Here is a 9,314-nt window from a genome sequence, read left to right as displayed (position 1 = left end):
ATTAAGTATATGAGAACATGTAGACTTTTCTTCCTAAGATACTTCCTGAGGACATCTTAATGCTGAAATATGTGCTACTTGAACTCCATATACTGCTAAAACACTGACTTTGAGTCAGATAAAATTGGATTTGCACCCTCATTTCGTCCCTGAGTGATATTCTTTAAATCTCCTGAACTTCATTTTACCATCAGTGAAATGAAGACAAAGTATACAGAAGATATATACAATTCACTTTTATATGTAATAAAAAGTAGTAAACTCTTAGGGACTGCCTTAATGGTAGATGTTATAATCATTGTAATTTAAAACACTAAAATGAACACTTTTAATGGTACTATTACTTGACTTATTTTGTCTAACCCATTCTTCTTTCCAAGATTATTGTTTACATCCAAAAGTAAAATAAACGGGAATGATTTTTGAAATCATAAACCCCTAAAAAGTTGGGATTGAAATGAGTAATAAACATTCTCAGTTCAAAAAATATGTGGAAATTATCGAACAATATCATTGATATCACATGCAAGCAAGATTTTGCTGAAAATTACCCAAAAACATTTGGAGGAATATGTCAACAGAGAACTGCCAGATGTGCAGGCTGGATTTAGAAGAGGTCGTGGTACTAGGGATATTATAGCTAATGTTAGATGGATCTTGTCGGAAAGCAGAGAATACCAGAAGAATGTCTATCTGTGCTTCATTGACTATGCAATGGCTTTTGGCTGTGTGGATCACAACAAGCTGTGGCTGACTCTGAGAAGAATGGGAATCCCAGAACATTTGATTGTGCTAATGCGAAACCTATACTTGGACCAAGAGGCAGTCGTCAGAACAGAGCAGGGAGACACTGGATGGTTCAAAATCAGGAAGGAGGTTCATCAGGGATGTATTCTGTCTCCATACCTTTTCAATCTGTATGCAGAACAGATCATCTGAGACTGGGCTGTACGAGAAGAAATGTGGCATCAGGATTGGTGGAAGAATCATCAACAACCTTCATTATGTGGATAACACAACCCTGCTTGCTGAAACTGAGGAGGACCTTAAGCGCTTGCTACAGAAGGTCAAGGACTGCAGGCTTTACTATGGATTGAAGCTCAACATCAAGAAAACAAAGATTCTTACCACTTGGCCAATTGGCAGCATCAGTATGGATGGTGAAGAGATTGAGATAGTTGACAGTTTTAGTTTACTTGGTTCCACAGTCCACACTCTTGGTAACAGCAGCCAGGAAATCAGGAGATGACTAGAATTGGGAAAGTCAGCTGTGAGGGACCTCTCAAGAGTAGTGAAGAGCAATGACATCAGGATGGAGACTAAGGTGCACCTGACCCAGGCTACGGTCTTTGCAATTACGTGCTATGCATTGGAGAATTGGACAGTAAATAGGGATGATAGAAAGAGAATTGATGCCTTTGAGCTCTGGTGCTGGAGACGAGTGTTGAATATACCATGGACTGCTAGAAGAACAAACAGGTTTGTCCTGGAGAGGTTGAAGTCAGAATGCTCCTTGGAGTTAAGGATTCTGAAGTTTCATCTGACATACTTTGGGCATGTTGCAAGGAGGGATTGGTCCTTGGAGAGGGACATCATGTTTGGGAGAGTGGAGGGACGACACAGGAAGGAAGACCCTCGATGAGATGGATCGATTCTGTGACTGGAGTGGTGGGAATGAGTGTGTTTGAGACCGCGAGGTTGGCACAGGATAGAACGGTGTTTAGGGCTCTTGTGCATATGGTCGCTATGAGTAGCAAGGTATTCGATGGCACGTAGCAACAACGAAAGTTAAAAAAATAAACATACTCAGTTAAAAATGTAACAGTGAACTTACTGCTTTTGTTTGTGGTTTTATTAAGATTGACCTTAGTTTGAAGTTATTGTTTATTTACCTGGAACTGTAATATATACTCTTTCTGAGAAATGATATCCTGATAAATCTCTTTTGCTAGAAAGCAAAGGAATAAATGCTTAAAAATGCACAATATAGACTTGTGATCTTTTTACATAAAACATAATTGTTCAATATGAGTGTATTTCCCTACTTTTTAAAGAACAAAGCAATTCTTTTGATCGAGTCATTGAAAGCTTGTTTCACTTGCTTGTTCCTCAGGGTGTAAATGAAGGGATTCAGCATAGGAGCAATGGAAGTCGTGAGTACTGATACACCCTTATTTATGGCCACTGAATTCTTTGCTGAAGGTTTGACATACATGAAGATGCAGCTTCCATAGGTGATGGACACCACAATCATATGGGACGAACAGGTAGAAAATGCTTTTTTTCTTTGTTGGGCAGATGGGAAGCGTAGAATGGTCTTGATGATATATACATAGGACATTACAACACATACTAGAGTCATGATAAAGGTCAATACAGCACAAACTATGACCACCTGTTCTATAAGCCACGTTTCTGAGCAGGTGATCTTTAGAAGAGGGGATACATCACAGGCAAAATGGTCAAGGACATTGGAATCACAAAATTCCAAATTTAGGCCCAGACTGAGTGGTGGAAGTAGGATCAGCAAGCCACCTATCCAGCAACAAAGGATGAGTCTTCTACAGATCTTATTGTTCATGATGGTCACATAATGTAGGGGTTTGCAGATGGCTACATATCGGTCATAGGACATGGTGGCCAGTAGGAAAAATTCTGTAACAGCAAAGAGGTCAGTAAAAAAAATTTGCATGGCACACTCATCATAGAGATTGTCTTGTCACCTGTTGATATATTATACAGGTATCTTGGAATACAGGCAGATGTAAACGAGATTTCTAAGAAGGAGAGATTTTGAAGAAAGAAGTACATGGCAGTTTTAAGATGAGAATCTATGAAGGTGAGGGAGATGATTGTCAGGTTTCCGGTTACACTCAATATGTAGGTGAGGAGCAGAAAGATGAAAATCACAATTTTAAGCTGTGGGTCATCTGTCAGTCCCATCAGGAGAAAAGTTGTTACTGTGTGGTTTCTCATTGCTAACTTCTGATTTTACTCAACCTGCATTGACAATTCAGAGATATGACATATGAAGAGGACGGTGTCAGCACCAAAAAGCCACAACATATGGCTCAGCAAACTATGCAAACCATTTCTCAAGTGTGCTTTTAAATTTATTTAGTTATAAATATTATGTTACTATCATAATTCCCACTGCCGTATTCATTGATGTTCTAATGATTATTTTTTAAAAATCAGTTTACTTAATCCATACCACAAGCCAGCACATTCATAATTCTTTTTCACTACTTTTTAATTTCCAAATTATGTTTGCTTTTAATTTGCACATTGTATAGGAAATATATATACAGTTATATTGAATTTATCACTGAAGATGATTGCTTAACAGTTATATAAAAATAAGTAAATTCATTATATTTTTTAAATTTGTATGTTCTTCTTTAAACAATTTTGTTCTCGCTTTTTCTTTCCCTTTCCCTTATGACTTTCTGCATAAAATTTATGTTCATTATCTCCTGTTTTGCAAAACATATACAGTAGTTTGTTGATAACTATATTATATAGGTGTTAATTATGTTTGGTGTGATATGAATATGATTCTAACTCATCATAACTTTTGTTAAGTACCATGGAGTTCACTCAGACTCAGTAATTTTAAGAATAATAAAATAAAACTGCTTATTCCTGTGCCATCTTCACAATATCTTCTATGTTTTTAACCTGCATGAATCTATTTTTACAATATTAATGTAGATTTCTACATAACTAAAGTTGAAACACACTTCAATACATGTATTTGAGTTCTGGTGGCCTAGTGGGAATGAATTGTGCTGCCAACCCAAAGACAAGCTGTTCAAACTCACCAGTGGCTCCATGGGAGCATAGGAGAAAGATGGACAATTTCCTCCTGTGTAGACTATAGCTGGAATTTCCTCATGTGTGGTTTATAGCTAGATGTTCAACTGTCAGTAGATTGTTACAGCAGTGTGTTGAGTTTGCATGTATATAAATACATGTGACTTAAAATATTAGTTATGTTCTTTCTGACTCACTTCAGTTCTAGTTTTCACAGGTTTTACTCTATATAGCATATGGAAAAATGTTCAGTGTTGTTTTGATGTGTTGTTTTTGTTAGGTAATGTCTGTTATGACTCATAGCAATGCTATGGATAATGAACCAGAACCTTGCCTTATCCTGTGTCATTCCCATCATCTATGGGTAATAAATATACATTAATGATCTCATTAACCTGTCCACATTGATTTCCCTTGAAACTCTGCTTACCTTCACCATTAGTCAGTTTTTTCCTCTGTAAAATGGAATTCATAGAGTAGCTATGTATCTGTCACCTGCGACTTGACTGCACTTAACAAGAACAAAATGGAATTATGAATAATATGTTACCTATAGGAGCATACGAGCCCTCTGGTATAGCAGGTTAAGTGCAGCTATGTTACTAATCGAAAGACCAGGGGTTTAAGTTGACCAGCTAGAAATGACCATCTCTCTCCATAGGAGAAAGAAGAAGCAGTCTGATCCTTTAAAGGTTTATCATCATAGAACATCTAACAGGCATTTTCACTCTCTCCTACAGAGTCACTCTAAATGATGGCAGCATTTTTTGTTTGGGCTTGTATTGTTTTTTGTAGTTTTCCTCTCCCACTGAAAATTTAACCTGTATACACACACACACACACACACACACACACACACTCACTTGTACACTGAAACCCATGAAATCAGGAACTAGATGGGACAACCTTGTTTCTCCTAGTTATCACAAGTTATTTTCAGCTTTATCAGAATCAAAAGAGAGGATGTAAGTCTTCTTACCCTTTTTCTGTTATTCCCTATCAGAAAATATTTTTCTCTTCTGACAAGTTTCTTTCTGTCTCACATCAGTTCTAGTTTTCACAGGTTCTATTCTATAAAGCATGTGGAAAAATGTTCATTGTTGTTTTGATGTGTTGTTTTTGTTAAGTAGTGTCTATTATGACTCATAGCAGTGCTATGAGTAATGAACCAGAACCTTGCCCTATCCTGTGTCATTCCCATTATCTATGGGTAATAAATATACATTAGTGATCTCATTTACCTGACCACATTGATTTCCTTTTTGTCAGTCACCAGCCATTCACTATTCATCACATCTAATTACACTTTGCCATTAAAATAAAATAATTTTTCATCAATGTTTACTAAAGATAGTCATCATTTTCATCAATGTTTGTTGAAGATACCACTTTATTGGTAAACAATATTAGAACACCTCTATGTAAAATGTGTATCTTTGACCAAACAATATTCATGACAATATATCATAACTTACCTTAACAGCATATTTTTTTCCCTCTTTTTACTTGGGGTTGTGTTTGGTTTTTTTTCATTCTTGCTTTTGTCTAATGTTTATATTTTTAGTTGTTTTTCTTAAAACATACACTCTTAATGTATATTTTCTTGAATTCTTAATATTTAACTTTCAAAAATAATTGTTCTCCAGAATCTCATGGGTGTAGCCAAGTATAAAAGTCTTTACTTTTAACCTGTTTGCTTTCCCTATTTTCTTAAAATCAAACTAACAGTTTGGCCAAGTACTTTGAACAGCTTTTCTATCTGGGTAGTCTTCCCGCTAATATTGTTTCTTCATCCTAATTTTTTCCCCAAAGATAGTTTTATCTAGGATGCAAATAAGTAATTTTCTGTTTAAGCATATAGCACCATGGGAAACAGACAAAATTAAAATATGTTGTGGGTACCACTAACAGCAAATAATTCTTATTATCCCTAAGCACTACTCTCAGAAGGACTTTGGTTTGAGATTATGTTATTTCATTTTGTTTCTCAATACACTAGTGTCCATAGCTCTGGGCATACATTTAATGTCTAAAATTTTTTTTTGACAAAAATAAATGTCATATTTTTTACACAAAACTCTAGTAACACAGCTATAGGCATATATTCAATGCCTTAATGTTTTGGCAAAAATCTAGAGAAGTAAAATTTTCCATGTAAAACTCCATTATTTTGTGTTTAGAATGTATCTTAAAACTACTAGGATATTGAACTCACTCTGATAATATAAAGTGTTGTGGTGGCAAAGTGGTTAAGAAATTGATAATTAAAAGGTCAGTAGTTTGAACCCATCAACCACTGTGTAGGAGAAAGATGTGGCAATCTGTTTCCATAGAGACTACAGATGGAAACCTGGAGAAGTTCAGAACTATCCACATATTAGCTACAACTGACTCAACAAAAAAAAAAAAAATCAATATTTAAATTAAAGCCAAAAGTTTTTTAGATTTTAATTTCTAATGAGATGCTTCAGAAGGAATCAAAATGACAATTTATTTTTTCATATGAAGGATATTTTTTTGTTCATTTTGCTCAATTTATACTAACGTTAGAAGACTTTCTATTTATTGTTGCATAAATTTATCATACCAGTGAAAGAAATTGTCCAGGAATAAACTGCTTGAAAAAAGTTACTTCTGTAAGATTCATATTAAAACTGATATATCTTATTTTCAAACAGCCAGAAAAAAAAATTTCTGGATGCAAATATGACTATTTTCTATAAAAGCTAGTAAGAACATATTTACAAAATGTATCACACATCACATTCTGACAGCTATGGTCTCCCTTTATTAATTGTTTAACATTAATGCTTCTTATTACTATGAATTTAAAAAGAAATATCAATTTGAAAACCATTATGAGAATTTGTGGTCACTGTTAATAAAAGCCACACTTCTAGTTAAAGAATTCTTAAGTGACTTCGGTTTCAATAACTTACATAAACCTCCTCATTCTAAGATGTTGATCTGTCATTAGGCCAGGTTATGGTTTTTTCTTTAACTCACCATCCCTGAAAACAAATAGTGATTCAAAAGAACTCCCACTAACCTTTAGAATCATTGACATTCTTAAATATAGTTGCTGAGAGAGTTTTAGAAATCAGAAGCTTAATATTTGCTTTCCTTACCAAATCTGCAACAAAATTAATAAGCCAAAGAGTCCTTGGTGACTTAGATTCAAAATTGACTAATGACTCATCAGGGTAATGAACTTTGTGGGGACAAAAATGAAACAACACAGTAAGAATAAGGACATGGCCTTTAGAGACAGAATGCATCAGAATCATTTAAAAGAAACTGACAAGAAAACAATGAGAATCCAATTTGTCAAAATCCTAGCAAATTTTTTAAAAATACTTCCTATCATGCAAGTTGGCTATGTGGGTCTCTATTGTCTCCTTCGTAAAAATTAGTATGTTATATATTCCTAAGACATTTGAAGAAAGCTCTGGTGGCATAATCCATAGGGAGTTGCATTGCTAACCTAAATAACATGCCTATCATGCTTTTTTGAACACACTAGCCAGAGAGAAAGATTTACAGCCTCTGAAAATCCTCAGGAGAGTTAACTATGAGAAGATGCTAACTTGATAACAAGGAGAAGAATTTGAAGAAACTCTCACTGCACCAGTAGTTAAGTGGTTAACTGAAACGTTGATGTTTTGAATCTACAAACTATCCTACGGGGAAAATGTGAGGCTTCAAATTTATTAAGATACAACTTATGTAGAATAAAATGCACCAATTTTAATTGTACAATTTGATAAAACTGGACACCATATTTTGACACAAATGCTTATGCACTTTCTGAATTTGTTTGTCAAATGTTCTTTTTTATCAGGAAGGTAATTTTTAAGTGCTCTACAAAAATTATTTAAAAGTTGTTATAAAAAATAAATATCATATCACAGTTATAGAAATTGCTCCAAGAGCCACAAATTGACATATAAAAAAAGTTTGTTATTTGCATATTCTTGTTTCGTGTCTTCAAGTCATCTACTATTCATAGTGACCCTATGAACAACAGATTTGAACCTTGTCCTATTCTGCACCAGTCTCATAAGCTTTAAGGTGCTTTAACTCATTGTTATAGCCACTGTATCAACACATCTTGTTGAAATTCTTCCACTCCTTGGCTAACCTTTCTCAGCATAGTGTCTTTTTTTTCCAAGGATTAGTCTCTCCTGATAACATGTTCCAAGTTTGTGAGACAAAGTTTCGCACTTACTCCAAGATAGACTTTTTGTTATTTTGTCAGTTCATAGGATAGTCACTAACACCACTATTTGAAACCAGACATTCTTATTCAGTCTTCATTATTTATGATTAAATTTTCAAATCCAATGGAACATTTGAAAATACCAAGACTTGAATCTGGTACATCTTAGTTTTTAAAATGATTTGTTACCCTTCAGCACTTTGGAGAGGTCTTTGACAGCAGATTTTTCCAATTCAAGAAGTTTTTTGATCCTTGACTACTGTTACCAGGAGTCTTGATTGTAGGCTTAACTGGAAAAAAAATCATTGACAACTTCAATCTTTACTTGCATATACCTCTCTAACTACCAGTACAATAATGAGAAGAATATTTCCACAAAACTAAAAAAAAATTCTCCTTTTTCTCTATTATCATTCAACATGATGCTGTTTAAAGGTGGAAATTGTTATTCTTTAAGTCATTATAGATTAAATTTATAGAAAGCTTTTGTTTAAATTTTTAGAGTTGCATATCAAGGAAATGTTTTATTTTTTTTGTTCAATAACTTGGCTCCACAAACAAAACTCTTGGTACCAGCAGCCAGAAAATCAAAAGACAAATTTCATTAGGAAAGTCGGCTGTCATAACCTCTCCAGAGTACCAAAGAGCAACGACATCAGTCTGGAGACTAAGGTGCTCTTGATATATGCCATAGTCTTCACAAATACTTTCTATGCATTAGAAAGCTAGACAATGATGAGGGATGATAGAAAGAGAATTGATGCTTTTGAGCTCTGTTACAGATGAAGAATGCTGAATATACCATGGACTACCAGGCAAACAAACAGGTTCATCCTGGAGAGGGTGAAACCAGACTACTCCTTGAAGGCAAGGATTGTGAGGCTTCGTCTGACACACTTCGGCCATGTTGCAAGGAGGGACCAGTGCTTGGAGATAGCACAAGAGAGGAAGACCCTTGGTGATATGGATTGATTCAGTGATTGGGGTTGTAGGAGTAGGTGTAAAAGAGACAATAAGGTTGGCACATGACAGAGCAGGGTTCCGGGCTATTGTTCATAGGGTGGCTATGAGTTGTGAGCAACTTGATGGCACATAACAACAACAACAACAAAAATCTTTCAATTTATTTTTGAAAGCGATTCTTTTTATTACAGGGAAGTGATTCTTTTTACTACAGGTTATTGTTTTGTTGATGGTGCCATCGAGTCAAGTATGACTCACAGTAATACTGTGAACAATAGATATGAAACCTTCCCTGTCGTGTGCCATCTGCATCATC

General features: G+C 34.9%; 1 pseudogene; it reads right to left on the bottom strand.

The window, feature by feature from the left end:
* Positions 1–2,041: 2,041 nt before the first annotated feature.
* LOC102855576 lies at positions 2,042–2,976 on the bottom strand (annotated as a pseudogene).
* Positions 2,977–9,314: the final 6,338 nt, after the last annotated feature.

The sequence above is a fragment of the Elephantulus edwardii genome, unplaced genomic scaffold (assembly GCF_000299155.1).
Source record: "Elephantulus edwardii isolate Elephantulus edwardi_28Jun2011 unplaced genomic scaffold, EleEdw1.0 scaffold00030, whole genome shotgun sequence".
Taxonomy (NCBI): domain Eukaryota; kingdom Metazoa; phylum Chordata; class Mammalia; order Macroscelidea; family Macroscelididae; genus Elephantulus; species Elephantulus edwardii.
The sequence above is the reverse complement of the archived record's forward strand: the minus strand, read 5'-3'. Positions and strand labels throughout refer to the sequence as shown.